The sequence below is a fragment of the Tamandua tetradactyla genome, chromosome 5, assembly GCF_023851605.1.
Source record: "Tamandua tetradactyla isolate mTamTet1 chromosome 5, mTamTet1.pri, whole genome shotgun sequence".
Classification (NCBI taxonomy): Eukaryota; Metazoa; Chordata; class Mammalia; order Pilosa; family Myrmecophagidae; genus Tamandua; species Tamandua tetradactyla.
In genome coordinates this window covers 26,505,323-26,511,450 of record NC_135331.1, presented here as the reverse complement: position 1 = coordinate 26,511,450, position 6,128 = coordinate 26,505,323, and positions in this window count along the sequence as shown.

The window sequence follows — 6,128 nt, the reverse complement described above, 5'->3', positions numbered from 1 at the left end:
ACCTGAGACACAGAGTTAGAACTCTGAAACTGTGAAAGTCAACATTATCCCATTCGACAACCGCTAAAAACACTGAAAAAGGGATCAGACTTCAATTAGAGTTAGGAATGAAGCTGAACTGGATAGGACTAAGGTAAATCAGAATAGAGGGTAAAGGATGATATGGTCTATATTATAAAATTTTAACTTCTGTGTGAGACTAAAGGAAGAGATGTTTCTTTGGTGCAAAATTTATATTTTTGGTAGCACAATATCTAAGAATATCTAACTTGTACGGTCAGTTTATTTGAACATCAAAATTATCATTTGTACAAGTTAGTGCGATGTCCCAATAAATCCCAGAATAATTTGGGTACAGAATAAAAAAGTATTGTAAAGTCCCCTTTGGGGCCTGGGGAGAAAGAAGGAAGTAATAAACTTCCCCACTGGGGAATTCCTGATATTCTCACAAGCAGTGGGGACGAATAATTCAATAAGCTGAGCCCTTGATTTGGGGGTTCCACCACATGAAACCTATTCCTGCAAAGAAGAAGCTAAGCCTATTTATGATTATGCCTAAGAGTCATTTCCAGAGAACCTCTTTTGTTGCTCAGATGTGACCTCTCTAAGCCAATTCAGCAGGTGAACTCACTGCCCTCCCCCCTATGTGGGACATGACTCCCAGGATGAACTGGTACCTGACATCAAGGGATGGAGAAAACCTTTGTTCTAGTTTGCTAGCTGCAGGAATGCAACACACCAGAGATGGATTGGCTTTTAATAAAAGGGAATTTATTTCATTAGTTCTTCAGAGAAAAGGCAGCTTACTTTCCACTGAGGTTCTTTCTTACATGGGAAGGCACAGGATGGTCTCTACTGGCCTTCTCTCCAGGCCTCTGGGTTCCAACAGCTTTCCTTGGGGTGATTCCTTTCTGCATCTCCAAAGGCCTGGGCTGAGCTGCGAGTGCTGAGATGAGGAATGCCGAGCTGCTTGGGCTGTGCTACGTTGCACTCTTTCCTTTAACCACCAGCCAATGAAGTCAAACGACATTCACTGTAGCAGGCATGCCTCCCAGCCGACTGCAGATGTAATCAGCAACAGATGAGGTTCACGTACCATTGGCTCATGTCCACAGCAACAGAACTAGGTGCCTTCACCTGGCCCAGTTGACAACTGAATCTAACTACCACAACCTTCTTGACCAAAAGGGGGAAGAGAGAAATGAGACAAAAATAAAGTCTCAGTGGCTGAGAGATTGCAAACAGAGTCAAGAGGTTATTCTTATGCATTTTATAGATATCCATTTTTAGTTTATGTTGTACTGGAGTGGCTGGAGGGAAGTACCTGAAACTGTAGAGCTGTGCTCAAGTAGCCTAGATTCTTAGAAGACAATTATATAACGATATAGCTTTTACAATGTGACTGTAGGATTGTGAAAACCTTGTGTCTGATGCTTTTATCCAGAGTTTGGACAGATGATTTAAAAAAAAAAAGGACAGAAAGTAAATAAATAAAAGGGGAGGTGGACAAGGGGTAAAATATCTGAGTAGACCTCAATACTAGTTGTTAATGAGAGGGAGGGGTAAGGGGTACGGGATGTGCAGTCTTTTTGTTTTATTTCTTTTTCTGGAGGGATGCAAATGTCCTAAAAATGATCATGGCAATGAACACACAACTGTGTGATGATATCATGAGCCACTGATTGTATACTTTCAATGGACTATACATGCACGAAGATAGAGCAATAAAAAGATTGAAAGTCTGGACCTGCCACCCCTGCCCAGCCTGCTCCCCACCCATGACCTCCTTTCGGGTCAAACTCCCTGTCCTCCCTCCAACACCTCCCACCTCAGTTTCCCTGCAGTTCGCGCTGCCTCCCGCCAGCCCGGGCAGCTCGTTCTAGAAACCCCGATGCAGTCGGCCCTGCAGAGAGAGGTATCAGCTAGGGAAGGAAGAGGCAAATGTGGTGTGATGTTCTAATGGGAGGGTCTGGGTGGAGGATATGCCGGAGTTCTCTGCATTCTTTCTGGAGCTGCCCTGTATGCTGGAAATTACACTAAACTAAATAAATGCTAGCACCTCCTCATTCTGACCTTCTGACCCCTTTGCATTGTCTTGGCCCCTAAATGCCCTGCAATTCTGTGGCTCCAGCCAATGCGTGGCAGCTTCCACCATAAAGTGTCCGGGGCTGGCCCACCCCTTGTCCCCACACCCCAAGCCCCGGGGCTGCCCCCCAGCCACCCTGCTGACCCTGCGGGGACTTTCCCACACCTGGCAGACCCCCAGGGGTGCCCGCCAGAGCCCACGAGGGTGCCATGCACCCCTGAGTTGTCTGGGGCTGACCCCTATCAGCATGAGGAGCAGGACAAGGACGGAGGTCAGATGCCCCTGTCCCCCTTCCTGAGAGGCTGCTCAAGGAACCCCGAACTGGGGCCAGCCTGGGGGGTCCTGCCCAGCCCGATCTTGGTCCTTCCACTGCCTGGGTCAGGAGCCGCCACGTCCCCCAGGCCAGGAAGTGCCCCCTGCCGCTCCGTTCTTCCGCCTCCTCCTCCACAGAGCCCGCCGAGATTGCCAGGCCCACCTGACCTATCCTGGCCGAGGCTCGCCAGGGGCAGACTGGGGGGTGACACTACCACTGGTTCTTGGGGTGGCCTAGCTAGCAGAACAAGCCAAGCATGTGGGACCTGCAGTCACCTCCTCCTGGGCACTGCCACTTCCCAGTGTCCCGTCGCATCCGAGAGCTCTGGGTCCCAGGAAGGGAGAAGTGCCCACTCTACCCAGTACCCCAGGCCTCAGAACACAGCAGACGTTTCAGAGTGTGGGGTCCCTCTGGAATGGCCTGGTGCATGGAAAGGCCGCTGATGGTACCCGTGAGGCTGGACCTTGTCCCACCTCAGGGACATCCCAGGAAGTGACCGGCGGGCACCGGTGGTCAGAGGGGACAGTTTAACTCCGGCCAGTCACAATACCCAGTTCCGGGCTCTCGAGGACAGCCAGAAGAGGCAGGGATGCAGCTGGACCCCAGGGAGAGAGGGCCTCGGCCGTACCCCATTCTGCACCTGTGGCGAACTGAGTCATGTCCCCGGATTCCGACTCCTTCTTCATCTGCCTTCCTGTGGCATGAGCACTTGTAACAGAGCTCCTCACCACGTGCAATCAAGGCACAGCTCACTGACGGAGGATGGTCTTAAAGCCATATTTCTGGAGCCTTATATGGAGAAAGAAATGAGGGACCAGAGGGAGGGGGCCACGGGGAGGAGCCCGAAGCTGGAAGTCAAGGGAACCTGGAAAAGGAAGGAGAGGCCATGGTGTCCAAGGATAGGCAGCGGACACCAGCCAAGGAGTCCCAAGGATCGCCCGGCTGCTGGTGCCAGGACACTCAATGCTCTAGAGAGAGAGAGAGTGTGTCACTTTGATTTCAGAATTCTGCCAGCCTACAAAATGGTAAGTGCCTGTGAGACATGCCCCCCAGCTCCATGCCCGCCATTCTCTCAGCCAGGAACGGCCTCGGGCTCACTCAGATTTTGGGAAGGGACCGTGCAGCTGCTGCACGTCACAGATTGGCCCAGTGGAGGCAGGGACCACACCCTGTCATCACAAACTGGAACTTTCTATAGCACAAGCCCTGAGACCCCTGAATGGCCCAGCCTCTGGGCTTTCAGCGAGGACACAGTAGTTCACAATTTCTGTCCCCACGGGCAGCAAAGGGCCTTTCCACTACAGGTCTCTACACAGAAGTCCTTTACCGTGACGCACCTCAACCGTCTCTTGGAAAGAGGCATGCCTTAGACAAATAAAGCATGCTATTAAAGGTGACTACGATGAAAATCTGCCACTGGCCTTTAACCACAGAATTACACCCCAACCCAGCCCTGACTTAAGCTTAGGCTGCATTGTAAGGCCTCACATTTCATCCTCCTCTAGAATGTTCTTTTAGGTTTCTAGTGCTTAGATGCTCCAGGCCAGCTTGGCACGGCCCTGACCTTGGGCCCTGTTGGAAGTACTAGGGCCCACTCTGCACAACTGGAAGTGGAGTGCTTGCTTCTCTCCATCCCATGTGCAAAGACAAGCACAATTAAATGCACACATCACATGGGACAACTCAGTTGGTTCCGGGTGGGCAACTTTTTACGTCTCATTCTTAAATCCAAATGAACTGAATGAATCCCTGAGTGAATGAATGAATGGCAAAGACATTTGAGGAAACCCCTAAAATTACAGGAAAAGATAAAAACAAAAGCAAACTGAAAAAAGGCATCCAAAAGGAAATTAGGTGCAATGTTGCAGAGCAGAAAATGTCAGAAGTAAAATATCCTTAAAAAGAAAACAAATAACATCCAGAGAAAAGCAAAAGAAACCTAAGTATTATAAATAAAGAACCAACAAAACATAAGGTTCTTGGAAATTAAAAAGTAGCTGCACAGGTTTTAAAAACCTCTAAGAGTTAAACTTTACGGCATGAGTCTCCAGAGGAAAACCAACCTGCTAAGTACCTAGCCTCATGAATAAACAAACCATCTAGACTAAAGAGATGATCCTAAAAGCTTCCAAGGAGGAAATCAGGTCCCATACAAAGGACTGGGGGTCAGAAGGAAACTGGAAGGTAAACGCTTTGGCAATTCAGAGGGAAAAGGGTATCCACCTACAATTCTATACCCAGCCAAACTACCAACCCACGATTCTATACCCAGCCAAACTACTGACCTACAATTCTATACCCAGCAAAACGACCAACCCAGTGTCATTTAAAGGCATTGTGAACATTCAAAGTCTCAAAAAGCCTCCTTCTCAGCCTGGTATGGGTAAAGAAGTATACTACTAAACAAGCATGTCTCCTTGAGAACACACAGGACCCAAAAAGCAGGGTTCTTCCAATGCAGGACCAAAGGCAGGGAGAACTTCAGTTCATAGCTGTACTGGACAATAGGCTCCAGGAAGGCTGCCCCCAGGACAAAAGCTATTCAGAAAGTGGTACTGGGCAGCATTTTACAGAATAAAGGATGGTGGAAGACACTTTGAAAGCAAACAAAGCAATTGAAAAAATAAGACAATGATAAAAAAAAATGCCTTGGGGAAAACAAGACATTGTACAAAAAAGGAGACAGAGCATGCCAACTGACCCCAGCAATAAATGTTTCCATGGTAACGACAATGATTTATAAACTACGCAGCCTATGCCATTTTTGTAAATGAAGTTTTAAAGCCTAAAATATCTCCTACCTGGCTACTTTACAGAAAAATTTCCAACCCTAGATTAAACTCAACCTTCTGGTGAGTGTTTTGAGGAGCTATTGTAAGGGGAAATGGGTGTAAATGAACTAAAATCCTCACCTGGCCTGAGTCCACAGACTCTAAAATGGTTGAGTAGAAAGAAAGCAGAAGAGTATTCTTCAGGAATGTGAAGATAATTACAGAAGAAAGTGCCACAAGAGTTAAAAGTAGGATGAGTTGAAAGGATAAGAAACTACTTTTTGCTTAAGCCTTTTAAAGAACTGTTTGATTATTTAAACAATGGTCAGAAAGCTTATATTTTGACTAGTGCATTTCCTAATATAACTTACATGAACAGCTTAATTGAACATGATAAGTACATAGAACCTTGAGTAGGACATGAGATTTTGTAGGTTTGTCCAGAGTGATTTCTCAATAAATCCCAGAAGGATCTGAACAGTGAATAAAAAAGTATTTGCAAAGTGCCCTAGGGGGAATGGTGAGAAAGGGGGAAAATTCAACTTCTCCAAGTGGAGAATTCTTGATATTCTCACAAGCAGTGTGGACAACCAAAGCAATAGGCTGAGGCCCCAATCTTGGGGTTTGTTCATACCAACTTAACCCTGCAAAGGATAGCCTAAGCCTACTTAAAATTAGGCCGTCACCCCCAGAGAACCTCTCTTGTTGCTCAGATGTGGCCTCTCTCTCTCAGTCAACACGAGAAGCAAACTCACTGCCCCCCCCCCCCCCCATACACAAATGGGACATGACTCCCAGGGGTATGGACCTTCCTGGCAACATGGGAAAGAAATCCTGGAATGAACTGAGACTCAGCACCAAGGGTTTGAGAAAACCTTCTCAACCAAACGGGGGAAGAGAGAAATAAGACAAAATAAAGTGTCAATGGCTGCAAGATTTCAGAGTCGAGAGGTTATCT